We start from the raw sequence: 19061 nt of genomic DNA on the forward strand, positions 1-19061 counted from the left end.
AATAATGGAAATTAGGAGAAAAGGAAGGTGAAAAGTCATAGGTTGCATGTGAGGATGAAAATGAAGGAAAATAATGGAAAATTGAAGAAAATATAGGCCTCATTAATAAAAGGGCTTATGAGGATCAGTTGGTACCTTTTGTCAGTTCATTTTTGGAGCCCTCTCTCTATTATCTCTCAATCACATTGTTGGACACTTAGATTTTTCTTGGAGCACTTCAACATTGGATCAAGAAGAGCAAAAAAAGAAAAGGAAAGCAATGATTAAGCAAGGAAGAGCATGATCACGCAACTACATCAAGATTATTTACAGGTATCGATTTGCATGTGTGATTTCCTTGCTATTTTTGGCATGCATGGTTATGCATGTGTGTTCTTGGTTTTCTTGCTGTCATGGGCATGGGTTTTCCCAAGTGTGACAATGTTCTTCAGCCTTGCCTTGCCATTTTCAGATAACCATGGTGTGATGGGTTCTCATGTTTTGGTTGAGCTGGATTGTCGGATGGATTTGAAACTAAGTGAGGTGGATCTCTGAAAGGAAGAACACATGGCTTAATAACCCCTGAACCAGAATGTGGGTTACAGTAAAGCTAGATTTTGTGTGTCCTCGGTTCTCATAGGAATCCTTGACCGATGAATGATAAGATATATGGTAAATCCTAGAGGTGGGTGCTCTCCATCAGGATTAGGGATCCTGGGATATGATATAAGGTAAAGCCTGGAGAGTGGAGTGATCCAGTGTGTATTATGGTAAATCCCAGAGACTGGTGTTTTGGTTATGGCCTAGTGATCACTGAATCTGACTCTGGATTATGGTAAAACCTAGAGACTAGGAATAAGAAAATTCCTCTCGGTGTAGGTGGAGAAATATGGTGGAATCCATGCTTGTTTATGGCCTAGTGATCTAGTGGGGTTACATTAAAGTGAAGTATTGTATGTTTATTATTTTGGCTTAGTGATTTGGTGAGGACTATGGCAAATCCTAGTTCTATTGACGAGGGTGAGGTGTTGTAGCCTCAGGAAGCCTTGGTTGAGTTTTGGTTATGAGTCCCACATTCATACTTGGAATATGGCACATGGGTGATTGGTTGAAAGAAAGACTTGGTTCAACCAATCTATGGTTGAGTGGTTCATGGAAGTCCCATACTCGATTGTCTTTTGCATCCATTAATAAGAGTTCATTTCCTTGGTATTTTATGAACAAATTTACTGGTTCATACATGGCATTTTTGGTTGATGTATCTCTATTATTTCTGTTGTTTATATGTTGGTTATGAGTATGTTTTATGACATTGATGATGTATGGCTTTCATCTTGTTTTGATTTGTAAATGAATGAACAATAAATATATGACCTAATAGATGATAATGCAGCTAATGTGATAAGGTATCAATGCTTCTTAGTCGTTCTCAGATAAGTATGAGACCCCTATGCTAATATCTTCTGTTATGACCTATAGATTGCATATTCGTGACATTTTTGACAATGTGCCTGTCATATATAGTAGGGGTCTAGTCAATTCTTTATTTAAATATTTGCATTTGTATCATTGTCTCGATGTTACTTTTCATTCTTGAAGGTTTCATGGAGTTATGGGCAGTGTTCTGAGTCCTGTCACTGAAAAGGTGGCACATAATATGGGGTAGCAGGCTCAAAACTAGCTGAAAAAGACCCTAGTCACTTGCATGCCCATGCTGTGAGAGCTACTAGAGGGCCCCAATCACACGCATGCCCATGTCATGGGAGCGATTGAGGCTCTAAGGCAGTGAAGTGTCAATTTGTCTTAGGGGTTGATCACCTGGAAGGTTTGGTTGGCTCCTGTAGGTTCTGTGACATGTGTAGGAGGTAAAATTGGTTGTGTTATGTTGGTTCCACTTCCTTAACTGTACATGGAGAGTTGAATTAGATTACAGTAGCCTCTCATCACATGTTTACCTCAGCGGAATGGTTAACCTCGATAAATGTGGGAGGAGGGTGTTACATTATTTTTGGTTTTGATTGGTTTGTAACAGGAGATCAGTTGAAGAAGTTCATATTTGAGGAATTTTGATGCAATGAAAAGATATCAGCAAAGAGGAAATTGGGAAATTGTGTCTCTAATTCAGGATCTTGAAAACTACTGTTAACAGTTCTCTATTTTTGATATCGCTTGTAATTATTAAATATCAGTTTGGGGAATGAGGAAAGGGTTCCTCTTCTTTGCAACTAGAGGCTCTGAAAGCACTATTGTAATAGGAGATTATAATTGTGGGTGAGGAAAAAACTTCAGATCTAAGGTTAGGGGAAAACTCTATGATTTTTCTTGCTATGCGTTTGCACTATTACAATGTATTGTGAGTTGGATTATGGAGAAACAAAGTTTTTTTAGTTTTGAAAGAGAAGTTTGTTTTGCATTACTGTTGGCAATTTCTCCAAGGAGCTAAAGCTGCTCAAGGACTACAAATTCTTGTAATGAGATTTTGGTATGTTTTTAATTAATTTCCATTTCATGTGCACTATTGTCTAGGATGTAAATTAATCATTTTGTTATCAGAATTTCTGTAATTGATTTTAATTCTTGTTTTAAATAGTGTATGGCATTCTAATATTGAACACTATTGTCGTATCAATTGTTTTATGCTATTGAAGTTCTGTAAGAGCTATCTCTAAGGAGCAGAAAAAAATTAGAATTAATATGAATTCATTGAAATAGGAATGTACTAGGCAGTAACTATTTATTGTTTAAATACATTCCCATTTTGTTTTCTCTTTCATTAATTGAATGAACTACTTCTTTAATTAATGAAAATTATATAATGAATTCAATCATATAAACAATCCTCTTCCCCTATTTAGTTAGTTTATCTTCTCTTGAATTGAGAGAAGGCTATCCTTTTCCCAATTCAAGATAAGATTAATTTTACTTGCATGTTAGAGTAAATTTGCATTTAGATTTAATCTCTGCATTCTAGAAGTCCCCTCATATAGGGGCATAACTTAGTTGTGGTTTGGATGGGCCGAGAGTCAGCATAAGGATTACTTTCTTGCAAGAGTTCTGCAAGAGGGTAGATTTGATGTCTCTCTTTCTATTGGCAAATAATAGACATACTATAAGCTAGAAGAGAGAGGGAGAGGATAACTAGACCCAATTAAACCATTCAGAACCACTACATCAAACATATAAGAGATTAGTTGGGGCTCTGACCGGGTGGTCTCCCTTACATGTTGATGAGATCATTTTTGACCATCAACACTGTCACATCTCCTCTTAGAGATGAGCTACAACTATTTAAGCTAGTTTGGTTTCATTCTACTTGTATACAATTTTCAACATTTTCCATTATTTAATTGAAGTCATGTTTTGTTGTATCTCTATGTTTTTGGTTAGTAATCTATTTTCCATTTCGTTCCATTCATAAGCTTGGATTAGTGGTATTAGAGCAGTCTACTTTTTATGTATTTTTCTGTGCATGTCCCCAACGAGGTTAGGATAGAAGGAGTTTGGAATCAAACTTCTTGAGCCCTTGCATGATCGTCCTCATCGACCTTGATGACCTCCCATGGTGGAAGAAAATAAATACAAGCAAGCAGGATATCCTATTAAACTATTGCTCAAAGAATTCCTTGAGTGAAAAAGGAATGAGAAGATTCCCATATCCTTCGACAGATGCTAATAGGCGACACATGTTCCTCAAGCGGCCACTTTGGAGGTGCCAACCCCATGAAAGTAGACATTAATTTTGATATTCCTTTATTTGAAGGTTAGATATGGATCTCAATAGGGATGATGGTTGTAAACTAAGTAGGATCTGGGTTCTTGCCCTTTCGTCTTGACTTCTTTGTTTATTTTAATGTTTAATTTTATTTATTCCTTATTTTTATTTTTTATTTCACACACACGCACACAGAGTTTATATATATATATATATATATATATATGTTTTTCTCCCTTCTGCTCTTTTCTTCTTTAACCTTTTTTCTTTAAACTTTTATACCATTTTCTATTGTGTGGCTCTTCTTATGTTCCCCCTTTAATTATTTTGATTCTCCAATTTTAATCTTGTAATTTATTTTTTTTATTAATATTTATTTTTTAGATATTAATTCATGCACATTAGTAATATATAAATTAGTTATTTTTTATACCTTATTTCCTTTATGTTTTTTTGACCTTCTCTTAAAAGTTATTTATTTTCCTTGGTATTTGTAATTATACTATTCATTTTATAATTTTTATTTATTGCCTTTCCCAACTAATTAACTTCTTTGGATATTTTTTTGACCTAACTATACTTTAACGTTCATCTTATAACTGAAATTATTTAATTTACTAAATTGAGTTTCTAACATTTACTTTTGGGACCTGAGGCATCTATGCTATTTATACCTAATGACAGATATGGTTTTTCATCCTTGTCCTGAGGAAGTAACAATAGATGGTTCGAAATGTTGACTCAAAAAAAAAGATGTGATTAATCCGAAATACATTTTGATAACGATATGGATCATAGAAGTATGAAATCAATGACAAATGGTTAAATATGCTAGAAGGGTATTTTTCAATCCACAACTTCTCCAATAGAAAAAATATTAGCTTTTCACTCCTTAAGACCACCACCCATGTCAAGGATTGGTGAAAAACTTATTGTGAGCAAAGGGCCATAGAAGAATCCCCACTATTTGCAGTCACACCCACTAGATCTGATGCACTGAAGTGAATATAGTCCAATCATTACATGATGCTACATAATTACTACATGATTGCCCTGATTTGCTACAAGATTGGATCCATGAGAATTGTGAGGTTGAAAAAGGAATTTTATTGGTAGGGAAAGATAGGGTAGGGTAAATGAGGTTGTATGAGACATTTTTCAAGCCTAGTACCCTTCAGGAGCCCATCTTCCATAAATTCCAATGCACTAAATGACCTTCAATAACCCATAAATGTGTTCCATGTGAACAATGTTTTGGGAGAGTTGTGAGGTGGAAAGAAAGACAATTATGGTATGGAGAGGAGTGTGAATGAAAATGATAACCCTGCAAATCAACATTCGTACCTGCAAACCACAAAAATATTATGAATTTTATACTTGAAAAGACTAAAATATGTAGTCTTCCAGCTAGTATATCCTCCAAGTTATCTCACAGAATGACTAAGCAAATTGAAGGAAAATGATATGGGGTGAACTTTGTTATTAAGTATGAATTACTAGGACTCCAATACAAGTGGAATCACTCAAAAATACCCTTGTTAAAATGTGCTAAAAATTAGCAGAAAATTACTACTCTAAAAACCAGAAATTCAAGAATTAGTGAGCTAGTCAAGCTACCAAATGCCAAACTTGATCAAGTACAAATGCTATGGCATAATTTTTTTATTAGTTTGAATATTTTTACCACTCAAAACAATTTGGAACAAATCAAAATATCTTCGTTAACACATGCTAAAATTCAACAAAAAATTACTATTATTTTGCTATAAGAGACTTCTAGAAATTCCAGAATTGTGAACTAGTAAACCAATCCAAGTAGCTCAATCATGGATATGAATTTACAAAGGTGTCCTAAAGATACATTATGCTTGTGACTCTATAAATAACTTGAAATTAAACTCACTTCAATAATTTAACTAATATAACCTATAACGAATGAAGCATGAATAATAAATGAAAAAATAAGAGATGTAAGTGAAAAATACATTTAAAGAAAATAAATGAATTGTACCCAGGGCTCTGAGGCTCCTAGGATGGCCAATATTGAGGATACTAAGAGTCCCGAGAAGGAAAAAAAATCTTTAAAAGCTAAAAATGACACCAAAATTCATTATTAGAGTCAATCCAAGTACATCCTTGCTAGAAATGAAAGTAGAACTGCTAAATAACAAGTTTTATCCTCAAGAAGACTAATAAATAAATGCCCCAAGAGGCTAATTCGAATTGGTACTTATAAAAATTGATGAGGAAGCATCCTCCTTGAAAGGAGGTAGCTTTCCCTCCCAAAATACCTCAAAAAATGGATATGCTTCCCAACAGTAGGAATCTTCATTTAATGACAAGGAACACATTCCTAGATTTTCGCAATCAGTGGAGCTCCATAATTTGTCAATGATTTCATGATATCTATTCATTTATTGGTCCATTATATAGCAAGGAGAAAGTCCCTATATTATCTCATTTAAAATTGGTTCAATACTCTCAATATTCTGAAAAAATAAATAATATTAGGCACATAATATGCAATTATCTCTAAACCTTCCTAAGAACATATTAAAGCTAAAAAAACATTATTTAGTGTAGGTGAAGGGTGAAGGGTGCTCCACTAGATTTCATTGTCGATAGAAGGAGTCAAAGGAACCTCATCTTAGCATAGGTCATTAAGTGGTTGGCCCTATTGAAAATGCCACACCCACAACCATACACCATTGGGTGACTCCACCAAGGGTAAAATCTATGTGTCAACCAACAATGCCACCTGCCCTACAACATCAAGCCTTTCACGAATGAGGTATTGCGTGATTTTTATCCCTTTGAAGTTTGTGGTGTTTTTTTAGGCCAACCATATTTGTGGAAGTGATATGATATATATGATTATAGACCTCGTAGTGTTATTATTAATTTGGGTAGAAAACTATAGAAAATACCAGAGGTAGACCTACCTACTTCCATTTCTTTGATCTCTTCTAAGCAATGCAGTAATATCATCTACCGAACTAGGAAATTTGTTTTCCTATTGATTCACTCTCAAAGTAATGGGAAGATTGTGGGAACTTCCATGGCCTCCACACAGAGTTCCTCCAAGTAGCAAAAATATATGAATAATATCATGGAAGAGTATAACGACACCTTATCCTCCACCATGAGGGTACTTCTTCACTGTCAAGTCAATCTTTCAATCAACTTGAACCCTAGAATGCCTCTACCCAATGGGACAATCTACTGTCACTCTCTTTTGGAGAATGGGGAAATCAAGTGACAAATTCAAGACTTACTACTCCAAAAAGGGCACATTCAACTGGGTTCCTGTCCTTGTGGAAGCCTAATTGTATTGGTGTAGAAGAAAGATGGGACCTAGCGGACTACATTGATTATCAGGCTATGAACAAAATCATAGTTAGGAACTCGTACTTGATTCCCCAAATTGACGAACTACTTGACTAGCTGAAGGGGGCAAGGATTCAATAATATTGGTTTGAAGGTTTGGCTACCACCAAGTCCCAATAGAACTAGATGATGTGTGGAATACTGCTTTCAAGTCTAAGGAGGGTCTTTTTTGAATGCTTGGTCATGCCTTTTGGTCTAACAAATTCCCCAAAAACTTTCATGAGGATGATGGATGATATATTGCGGCCTTCACCAACTTGTTTGTGGTTGTATATCTAGATGATATCATCATCTTCAACAAGAATTGGGAAGAACACTTACAATATATTCAACAAGTTCTCCACACTTTGCGAAAACACAAGCTACGTGCTAACGTGGAGAAATTATCTTTCGGCATGGACAATGTCCAATACCTGGGCTATATTATTGATGAGAAAGTAGTGCATGTGGATCCAACCAAGATCCAAGACATTTGAGGTTGGCCAACCTCGACAATGCTAACAGATCTTCGCAACTTCTTGATCCTTGCTAATTTGTACCAAATGTTTGTGCTAAGGTTCTCTTATATCACTTGGCCCTCGAGTCAAGTAACCAAGGGTGGGGAAAAATCTCAGTTTTTTGGGTATAAATCAAAACATAAGGCATTTGATGAGTTGAAACACTGCCTTTGTTCCACACCAATCCTCACCCTACTAGACCCGTAACAACCATTTGAGATCGAGACAAATTCCTTCGACTATGCTATTGCTGCAATACTCATTTGGCAAGGGAATCTAATGGCTTATCATAGTGAAACATTCTTTGCTACTATCCAGAGATTCCCCACCTATGATAAGAATATGTATTACATCATGCAGGCCTATCGAAAATGGAAACATTATATTCTGGGGAAGGAGGTGACCATCTACATGGATCACATGCCACTTTAATTTATGTAGACACAATGGAAGTTATAGAATGACCACCATCATAAATGGTCCACATACTATCAATCGAACCCCAATTTTTGTATTGACCATAGTTCTCAACTATTGTGGGCACATGGCCTCTGGATGACAACAAGTGTATAATATTGATTCAAAACTCACTACCACCTACCAAATGTTGATGACCGGTAAGCTAGTTTTAGACTTCCACCTCTAGGGTGGACTATTGTGCTACTTGAGACACCTTTGTGTTATTTTAAGTGAGTGTGCCAAGCTAATCCGGGAGGCACATTACAGTCAGGTCATAGGGAAATTTTCTATGGGAGTAATGCAAAAGTATTTTTATTGGCCAAAAATTTGATAATATGTTGACAATTATACCAGCTCCTGCACTACCTGCATCATCGCAAAACCAACCATTAAGAAGTAAGGCCTGTATACCCCTATTCCTACTCATATACAACCTTGGGAATCCATATAAATGGAGTATATGTCTGGCCTTCCTTCTACCAAGCATCATAATGACTGTATGTTTGTGGTTGTTCATTGATTTTCTAAGATAACCATTCTGGCTGCTTGCAAGAAGAGTATCATAATAAAATCCACTGTTAATTTATTCTTCGAATGGGTGTGGGAACATTTTGGGATCCCATAGACCATCATATCATATTAGGATAGTAGGTTCCCAACTGCATTCTGGTTGAGCCTTTGGTCATTGTTGGACACCAAGCTCACCAAGCCAACTTCCTTCCACCCCCAAACTAATGGCCAAACAAATGCCACCAATGGAATGATCATGCACATTTTACACATAAAAATCCAAGCATCCACGAACATGGGATGAGAGTCTCCCCTATGTTCAACACAGCTGCAACAAAGCTCTTCCTAGCTCAACTGACCACAACCCCTTTTAGGTGGGCCTAGGATTTCAACCATTGTGTCCCATTGATGTTGCACTGCCCCTTGCAACTACATAGGATGAATATACACATGTTCAATATGAATTTGAGAAGCTCCCAAGTGTATTAAAAAAATTCAACACATACACTAGTAGGTGCATGATATATTGCATAAATCTAATACTAATTACAAACAATGTCATGATTAACACAGGGTGCCACACAAGTTTCAAGTGGGAGACAAGGTTTGGTTGCATTTGTAGAAGGAACGCCTTGTAGGGGCCCATCGATAGCTTTGGCCGCTTTGCTATGGACCTTACCCAATCACCAAGGTTGTGGGTGACAATTATTTTGAGTTAAGTATCCCCTAATTCCTTGGCCTACACCCAATGTTTGTGGGCTACCTTCGACCATACTTTCCACCATTATTGGAGACATAAAAAATTACAAAGAAACTGATCCGAACAGAGCTCAACCTAATGTGCGTTGACCATGCCAAAACTAGTTAGATCATGGATACACACATTTAGAACACTCACCAACATAGGATCCAACTACATCGGGCTGTCAAAGCAAGCAAACTCTTGCACCAAGGAAAGTGGCTCATGAGGGACCAATTTTAGCATAAGTTTCCCCATTTCATGGAGGCACTCAACGAAATGGAGACCATTGCTTCCTGATGGAGAAAGCATGATATAGGTGGACATTGGTGGCCACCCTCCAATTCCACTGGGTCAATTTATTTCCTATTTTGGTAGTTTTCAGGTCCTAATCTTTTAAAACCATTTTGAGGCCCTAAATAATGTTTTTTGGAGAAACCGGTCAACATAAATCATAAAATACTCTTGATAGCTGAATTTTTTTCTCCTAAGATGGACATTTCCAACTGGATATCGTGCATGCCAAATGAAGATCGTGTGCAAAAGTTATGACCCTAGGAAGTTGACATTCCAACTTGCCCCATCAGGGCCCATAAGCCTTTGGCGTTTCATATCCTAGGGTTAGGATTTCTCATTGTTTTTATGATGAAAAGGCCTCTGAGGCTCACTGTAACACAATTAAGGAAGATGTGTAATCATGACATCTCTTGTCAAAGATAAGCTACTACCTGTTATCACCTGGACTGAACCTTAGGCTGAAGGAAGGCAATGCCAGGGTAACCACAAACAATGCTTAACCAAGAAGCTAGCCCTACTAGCCCAGGAGAGGGCTCTCTCATAAGGATCTCAGCCAAGATGACTAGATCAGGAAAATGATATTAGGCTAGGTATAGTAGCACAAGGTTTGATTTGATTTTGAAATGGTTTTCTTGGATCAAGAGGAGTCAGACAGTTAGGGCTAGGAAATTAGGTCAAAATTGCAGGGTGTTCGATGGGGCAAGGTAGGTATAAAGCTTAACACTCTAGGGTTTGATGGGTGAGGTGATTCAAGACTAGTGAGAGGCTAGGAAGAGCATGTGATCACCATGGATCCTTCCTAAACTGTAGAAAACATAAACTGGTGAATATTTTCCCAAAGCAGAGCATTAATGTTATGGATTGTTTGTATCAAATTGAAAACATCCACTTAGAAGCAATGAAATGATTAATGAAATACACAAAACATTTTAACATATGATCACAAGAGGGAAAACTGAACTAAACATCATACCACATGGATCCCAAAGAAATAGTTGCAGTTTTTCATTAATCTCCTGCTAAACTAATACAAAATGATGTACAATCAGAGCATAAGCATCCAGCTAAGTCCAACCCTTTACAATGGGAAAGAAGAAGAAGATATAGGCATTGATTCAACCTCCTCCCATCCTCAGGGGTCGAATCCATAAGATTATGAGCTAATCTAACCAACACTGAACAAGAAACTGGAATCTAGGCATCATAACAACTTGCCTCTAAAAGTGAGGAAACTGATTCATTTGTGCTCAAAATGACTTTTAATCTAATGAATCTACCCTCTACTACTAATTATCCATCATATTTACAAGAAAATGTTGGCATTATGATTCAGGTATTGTCCTTGATGGCAAACCCATTCAGGTGATAAATCAAGAAGGACGCAGGAAATATGTTCAGCATGTGCGTCCCCGCAGGTATACCATACAGAACCCGCGTCCAGGGACGCAGGCCATCCGTTCAGGAGGTGCGTCCGCCCAGTGCACACATTTCAAGGCAGAGAAAAGCACGTGGGGGTTTCTTGTGTGGTATCTAGCCGACGGTTTTGTGTTTCTATGGTGTCGGCTCGTGGTTTTGTTCCATGTTTTGGGGAGAAGCTTGCCTATATAAAGCAAAGGAGTTCATTTGGATTTAGCATCATCTTGGTTGAATATCTTTAGGTGAGATCTAGTCCAGATCTATGAAGGCGAATCTTCTAATGGACTGTGATCTCTATGGCGCATGATCAGATCTGTGGATCTGAGTGTTTGGGTTGGTTCTGAAGTCCTCATATCTTTTATATCCGAAGGGACGCAGGTTCAGTGAAGGGAAAGTGCGCCGGGACGCAGTACAGTAAACGCTCAGATGCGTCTCTGAGGCAAAGGACGCGGCGCAACTGTGTTATTGGGTGCGTCCCTGAAGCAAAAGACGCGGCGCTATAGTGTTTCTGGGTGCGCCGGTCGCAGCAAAGCATAGAGGAACAGTGCGTCGGCACGCAGAACAGTGGAAGGTAGACTGCGTCCAGTCGCAGGTCACAGAAAGAAAATATGCGTCCCTGTCTTAAGATGATCTGTTGACTGTATATTTCTGTTCAAAAGGTGTTCTGGGTTATTTCTGTAATTACTGATCTGATATCTGTAGTGGACTGTATCTGTTGTATACTTGTTGATCATTTGATTCTTCATGAAAAGAAGTAGGGGGTTGTAGCTCCCTTCCAGGAGAGACTGGAAAACGAGAGAGAGTTGTAGCTCTCTGCAGGTTGCAGCCTGCGTGCTGGTAAAGGACTGCACCAGTACAAAATCATTGTAAAAAGAATTTCTTGAAAGAAGATAGAGACATATTGCAGCAGGTGGTTTTCTCCCGCATTGGGTTTCCACCTTACATCTTGTGTTCTTTGGTGTGACTGTCTATTTTCTTTATTCATGCTCATTATTTTATGGTACTGATATGCAAGAATAATTCAAAAGATCAAATAAGGAAGATTTGGTAAATTGCTTGATAATACTGATTCACCCCCCCTCTCAGTATTATTTCCAACAATTGGTATCGGAGCAGGTCCTTCAGAACAGCTTGATCGCTTGAAGGTAGATCGTTCATCATGAGCAACTACGAGAGAGAAGCATCAATCAGGCCACCCGTCTTCGATGGGACAAACTTCAATTATTGGAAGGTAAGAGTTACTGCATATCTTCAATCTCTTGGTACAGAAGTTTGGAACATTGTAGAATCAGGCTATGCCTTTCCTTCAGTTACTCCTACAGATCCAGCTGAGAAAAAGCAGTATGAAACAAATGCAAAAGCAGTCAGTACTCTATTAGGAAGTATATCTCAAACAGAGTTCATGAAGGTCATGCACTTCAAATCAGCAAAAGAGATATGGGACAAAATGATCACTAGCTATGAAGGAGATGAACAGGTAAAAGAAGCTAAACTTCAAACTCTCAGGATTCAATATGAGACTCTCAAGATGTATAATGATGAAAGTGTGGCTAATTATTTTCTTCGGGTAGATGAGATTGTTAATTGTATGAAAAATTTGGGTGAAGAAATAAAAGAGACTATAGTAGTTCAAAAGATTCTAAGATCTTTATCTCCCAAGTTTGAATCTAAAGTATCTGCAGTAGAAGAAAAGGAAAATCTCCGTGTTCTCACTATGTCTCAGCTGCATGGAATTCTAACTGCTTATGAAATGAGAAAGGGAGGTCCATCAGACAGAAGGGAAGCTGCTTTTAAAGCATCAGGCAAAGAAGATCACTATGAAGCAAGTCATGTTCCAGAAGAAGAGGAAGAAGAATCAAATTTTGTCAGAAATCTTCAAAGGGGTTCTGGAAGGTTCAGAGGTAAGCTACCTTTCAAATGTTTTGCTTGTGGAAGAGTAGGTCATTATGCTGCAAAATGCTCCTATAAGGATAAAGGAAAGGAACCAGTTAGATGGAACAAGAAACAGGGTACAAATAAGAAAAGCTACTACACCCATGAAGATAGTGATGGCTTATCAAACAGTGATGAAGATGAACAAGGTAACAAATATAGATTGTTAATGGCATTTGAAGATGATGATTATGAGGATGCTGTAGATGTGGATAACCTTTATGATGAAATTACTAGACTCAAGAGATGTATAGAAGAAAAGAACATGATTATTGATACTCTACAATTTCAGATTGATGAAAAGGAAAAACATCTTGAAAAATTAGAAGGTGAAATTGTTGGTCTTAGAAAAGAAATTGAGAAAACAAAAACTATTAATCTCAAGTTTGTCAAAGGATCTGAAACGTTGAATGAGATTATTAGTGTGCAGCGATCTCCTCTAAATAAGACAGGTCTGGGCTATAATGGAGAAACTTCTCAAGCATCCACTTCAAAAAGTTATCTTGATGCAGCGAGAAGAAATGAGCAGGAGCACAAGGAAGATCATCAGGTAAAGCAGGGACAAACGTCAAACAGAAACTATCAGGGGCAATCCAGCTTAAGGGTGAACAAAAGCCACAACCAGCCACAGGTAAAATCTTCTCAATTTGGTTCAAGAATAGATGAAAATAGAAATTACAATCAGTTGGCTGGTAGATTCAATAATCGCAGAAACTTCTTCAATGGACAATGCTTTTCTTGCCATAACTTTGGTCACAAAGCAGCTCAATGTGTTGCGTATAAAACAATCATGACTAGGGAAGCTCAAAAACAAAGAAGTATGACAGGGATTACAAAAAGGACCTATAACAATTTTTCAGCTCTTGAAAATGAAGTTGAATGCTCTATTTGCAATAATTTTGGACATGAAGATTTTGAATGCAGAAGCAGGTTTTCTGAAAGAAAGGTACAAGAACAAAAAGGGGAACAAACCTCAGGCACCAAAACATGGAAAATAAAGGAACCTCAAACAGAAAGATGTGGGATAGCATTCTATGCAGAAGGACAAGAAAATCTATGGTACATTGACAGTGGATGTTCAAAGCATATGACAGGTGATAAAGAAAAACTTGAATCTTATTCTAATTTAGAAAAGGGAAAGAAAGTCTCTTTTGGAAATGATACTCCTGCAACTATAAAAGGAAAAGGTATTGCTCCTTTAAAAGAAGATGTTAAGGCTGGAAATGTTTTGTTTGTTGATGGACTAAAGCATAATCTTCTAAGTGTAAGCCAGATGTGTGATCAAAGAACCGAGGTTATATTCAGATCGAATGGATGTCTTGTTCGTGATCTTGATACAGGTAAAACAGTTCTCAAAGGAAAAAGAACTCCAAATAATCTATACATTTTTGATGAAGAACAACAACAATGCTATCTAAGCAAGGATGAAGAGCACTGGTTATGGCATCGAAGGTTGGGACATCTAAGCTTCTCACAAATAAGGAAAGCTTGCAAATATCAGGCAGTTCGCGATCTTCCAGATATCAAAATTCCTGACAACACCATGTGCAGATCATGTCAGTTTGGAAAACAGACCAGAACTAACTTTCCAGAGAAAGAAGGATCAGCCAGCATGCCTCTTGAGCTAGTACATACAGATGTATGTGGACCATTCAGAAAAAGAACACCTAGAGGAGAGGAATACTTGATATTATTTATTGACGATTTCTCCAGGTTTGTTTGGTTAGGACTTATGAAGCACAAAGATGAAGCTTTCGAAAAATTCAAATCCTTCAAAGCCTTGGCTGAAAATGAATCAGGTCACAAGATTAAGTGCCTCAGATCCGACAGAGGTGGAGAATTTACTTCAAATGAATTTTTCGATTTCTGTGATGAACATGGAATAAGGAGAGAATTTTCTACAGCTAGAACTCCTCAGCAAAATGGAGTAGTAGAAAGAATGAACAGAACAATCCAGCAAATGGCTCGTGCTATGCTTGATGAATCAGGAACTCCTGCAACCTTCTGGGGTGAAGCTGCACATGCGGCAGTTATTATTCTCAACAAGACAAATGTCCGAGTGAACAGCACTCAAACTCCTCATGAGCTCTGGAGTGGTAAAACTCCTTCGGTAAAGCACTTCAAAATCTTTGGGAGCAAATGCTATATCAAGAATACTGAGGAGCAGCTTGGTAAACTTGATCCTAGAGCAGATGAAGGAATTCTTCTTGGCTACTCTCCACATAGCAAAGCATACAAATGCTACAATAAAAGACTTGGCAGAATTGTTGACAGCATTGATGTAGTGGTTGATGAGAAAGGATACATTCCTAGGCAAATACATCGTGAAGACATTGAAGAAGATGAGAGCTACCCTCAAAGACAAAATGATGAAGAAGAAGAACCTCAAGAAGAATCTCAAGAAGAACCTCACGAAGAAGCAGAAGAACGGACAAGAATAGAAGAAAAGACTCCATCCAGATATGTTCAGAAGAACCATCCAGAATCTCAGATCATGGGACAAAAAGAAGCAGGTATACAAACTAGAAGAACAGTTGCAGAAGCTTCAAGCTATTTGGCATTACTTTCCTCCACCGAGCCACAAAATGTGAAAGAAGCATGCAAAGATGAATTTTGGGTGAAAGCAATGGATGAAGAACTTGAGCAAATCGAAAAGAACAACACTTGGGAGCTGGTTCCTAGACCAAAAGATAAGAATGTTATTGGAACAAAATGGGTCTTCAAAAATAAATTGAATGAAAATGGAGAAGTAATTAGAAACAAAGCCAGACTCGTCTGTAAAGGGTATGCGCAGCAAGAAGGAATAGACTTTGAAGAAACTTTTGCTCCTGTTGCAAGACTTGAGGCCATCCGAATGTTCCTTGCTCTCTCAAGTTTTCAGAACTTCAAAGTATTTCAAATGGATGTGAAATCAGCCTTTTTGAATGGAGACCTGGAAGAAGAAGTATACATTGAACAGCCAGATGGTTTCATTCTTGGAAATGATCCAAATCTTGTATGCCGACTGAAAAAGGCTCTCTATGGTCTCAAACAAGCTCCAAGGGCTTGGTACTACCGGTTGGACAAATATCTTCATCAACAAGGTTTCTTAAAAGGTTCAGCAGATAGCAATCTGTATATAAAAGTTGAAAATGACAAATTGCTAATACTTGTTGTGTATGTAGATGACATTATTTTTGGCAGCAATGAAGAAGCTATGAGTCAAAGCTTTGCCTCAGTCATGCAGAAAGAATTTGAAATGTCCTTGCTAGGAGAACTGACATATTTCCTTGGTTTGCAAATCCAACAGAAGGAAGGAGGAATCTTTTTATCTCAAACCAAGTATCTCAAGCAGATTTTGAAGAAATATGGCATGGAAGATGCAAAACCAGTATGTACACCCATGGTCACAGGATGTAGTCTCAGTGCAAATGATGAATCTGCAGCAGTACATCAACCAACCTACAGATCTATGATTGGAAGTTTACTATATTTGACAGGTACCCGACCAGACATCATGCATGCAGTTGGAATAGTTGGAAGATTTCAGGCAAATCCGAAGGAGACTCATCTTCAAGCAGTGAAGAGAATTTTTAAATATCTTCAAGGGACTCAAAATTATGGCTTATGGTATCCTAGAGATACAGATCTTACTCTTCATGCCTATACAGATGCAGATTGGGCCGGAAGCGTGGATGACAGGAAAAGCACAAGTGGTGGTGCGTTCTTTATGGGTCCCAGACTGGTCTCTTGGTTCAGCAAGAAACAGAGTTCAATTGCCTTGTCTACAGCTGAAGCAGAATATGTTGCTGCTGCATCTTGTTGCACCCAACTCCTTTGGATGATGCAGAATTTGCAGGATTATCAAATCACTTGTACTCCTCCAATCCCTATCTTATGTGACAACACAAGTGCAATCAGCATCTCAAAGAATCCGGTTATGCATTCAAAAACCAAGCACATACCAATCAAGTACCATTTTCTCCGGGAACAAGTACTTGAACAGAAGGTCAAGTTGGAGTATGTTCCTTCTAAGGAACAAGTTGCTGATATTTTCACCAAACCGTTGCCCAGGGACACTTTTGAATATCTCAGGCAAAAGCTGGGGGTTGTTGATGCATCATCTTACTGTTGATCATCTTCCTATTGATGGTATAGGCTCAGGGGGAGCACATAATGCATTGTTGGCATTATGGAAAAGGAGATCTTGGAAATAGCTGCAATATGTCTCTATCTCCTTCATGATGGATTTCTGGTTACAGATCTGGAGATGCATGAGCATAGGGGGAGCATACCCTTTGCCCTTGATGTCAAAGGGGGAGAATGAAGCTGAAGATTATGTGGTTGCCATCAAGTCCAAAGGGGGAGATTGTTGGCATTATGATTCAGGTATTGTCCTTGATGGCAAACCCATTCAGGTGATAAATCAAGAAGGACGCAGGAAATATGTTCAGCATGTGCGTCCCCGCAGGTATACCATACAGAACCCGCGTCCAGGGACGCAGGCCATCCGTTCAGGAGGTGCGTCCGCCCAGTGCACACATTTCAAGGCAGAGAAAAGCACGTGGGGGTTTCTTGTGTGGTATCTAGCCGACGGTTTTGTGTTTCTATGGTGTCGGCTCGTGGTTTTGTTCCATGTTTTGGGGAGAAGCTTGCCTATATAAAGCAAAGGAGTTCATTTGGATTTAGCATCATCTTGGTTGAATATCTTTAGGTGAGATCTAGTCCAGATCTATGAAGGCGAATCTTCTAATGGACTGTGATCTCTATGGCGCATGATCAGATCTGTGGATCTGAGTGTTTGGGTTGGTTCTGAAGTCCTCATATCTTTTATATCCGAAGGGACGCAGGTTCAGTGAAGGGAAAGTGCGCCGGGACGCAGTACAGTAAACGCTCAGATGCGTCTCTGAGGCAAAGGACGCGGCGCAACTGTGTTATTGGGTGCGTCCCTGAAGCAAAAGACGCGGCGCTATAGTGTTTCTGGGTGCGCCGGTCGCAGCAAAGCATAGAGGAACAGTGCGTCGGCACGCAGAACAGTGGAAGGTAGACTGCGTCCAGTCGCAGGTCACAGAAAGAAAATATGCGTCCCTGTCTTAAGATGATCTGTTGACTGTATATTTCTGTTCAAAAGGTGTTCTGGGTTATTTCTGTAATTACTGATCTGATATCTGTAGTGGACTGTATCTGTTGTATACTTGTTGATCATTTGATTCTTCATGAAAAGAAGTAGGGGGTTGTAGCTCCCTTCCAGGAGAGACTGGAAAACGAGAGAGAGTTGTAGCTCTCTGCAGGTTGCAGCCTGCGTGCTGGTAAAGGACTGCACCAGTACAAAATCATTGTAAAAAGAATTTCTTGAAAGAAGATAGAGACATATTGCAGCAGGTGGTTTTCTCCCGCATTGGGTTTCCACCTTACATCTTGTGTTCTTTGGTGTGACTGTCTATTTTCTTTATTCATGCTCATTATTTTATGGTACTGATATGCAAGAATAATTCAAAAGATCAAATAAGGAAGATTTGGTAAATTGCTTGATAATACTGATTCACCCCCCCTCTCAGTATTATTTCCAACAGAAAAGTCATCATTTACATTAGTAAAACATCCTCCATGAGAGAAAATCCATGATCGCAGTCAAAACACAGTGAAATGGCAATCCTGTGCAAAATTTGTCCTACGCGCAGTGCCACTGGTCCTACACGCAACTCCACTTTCAGGTCCCTTTTGGAGGCCTTCCTGACATCCAAATTGAGCTCATGATAGCTCATTGGAAAGATATTAAAGTATACTTTCCAAAAAATTTAGAATATATTCATTTTAATCTCATTTGACCCCTCAAAAGTTGATTCTCCCAAGACTGGTTCTGTGTGTCCAAAAAGTGGCAGAAAGGTCATTTTTGGGGTGTTTTTTGACTTTTTGGTAGACCAGTTTTGCCCCCAAAACTTAGAAAATGTATAGGGTGCATGTAATGATCACTATGAATCGAAAAATGTAAGCCATTTTTCCATTGGGTGCCCCTAGGAAAAGCACAACGCTAGTGGCGCTGTGCGTAGAGCCAGATTTTCTGTGTTTAAAATTTTCAAAATTTGCTAATGACAAAAACTCCTCCAAACTTGATCAGAATTGGTGAGCAACACCATCATCAAGCATCTTAATG

This window comes from Pinus tabuliformis, chromosome 7 (genome assembly GCF_031772625.1).
Source record: "Pinus tabuliformis cultivar Carrire ecotype Pingquan chromosome 7, CPIR1, whole genome shotgun sequence".
In the NCBI taxonomy this organism is placed as follows: Eukaryota; Viridiplantae; Streptophyta; class Pinopsida; order Pinales; family Pinaceae; genus Pinus; species Pinus tabuliformis.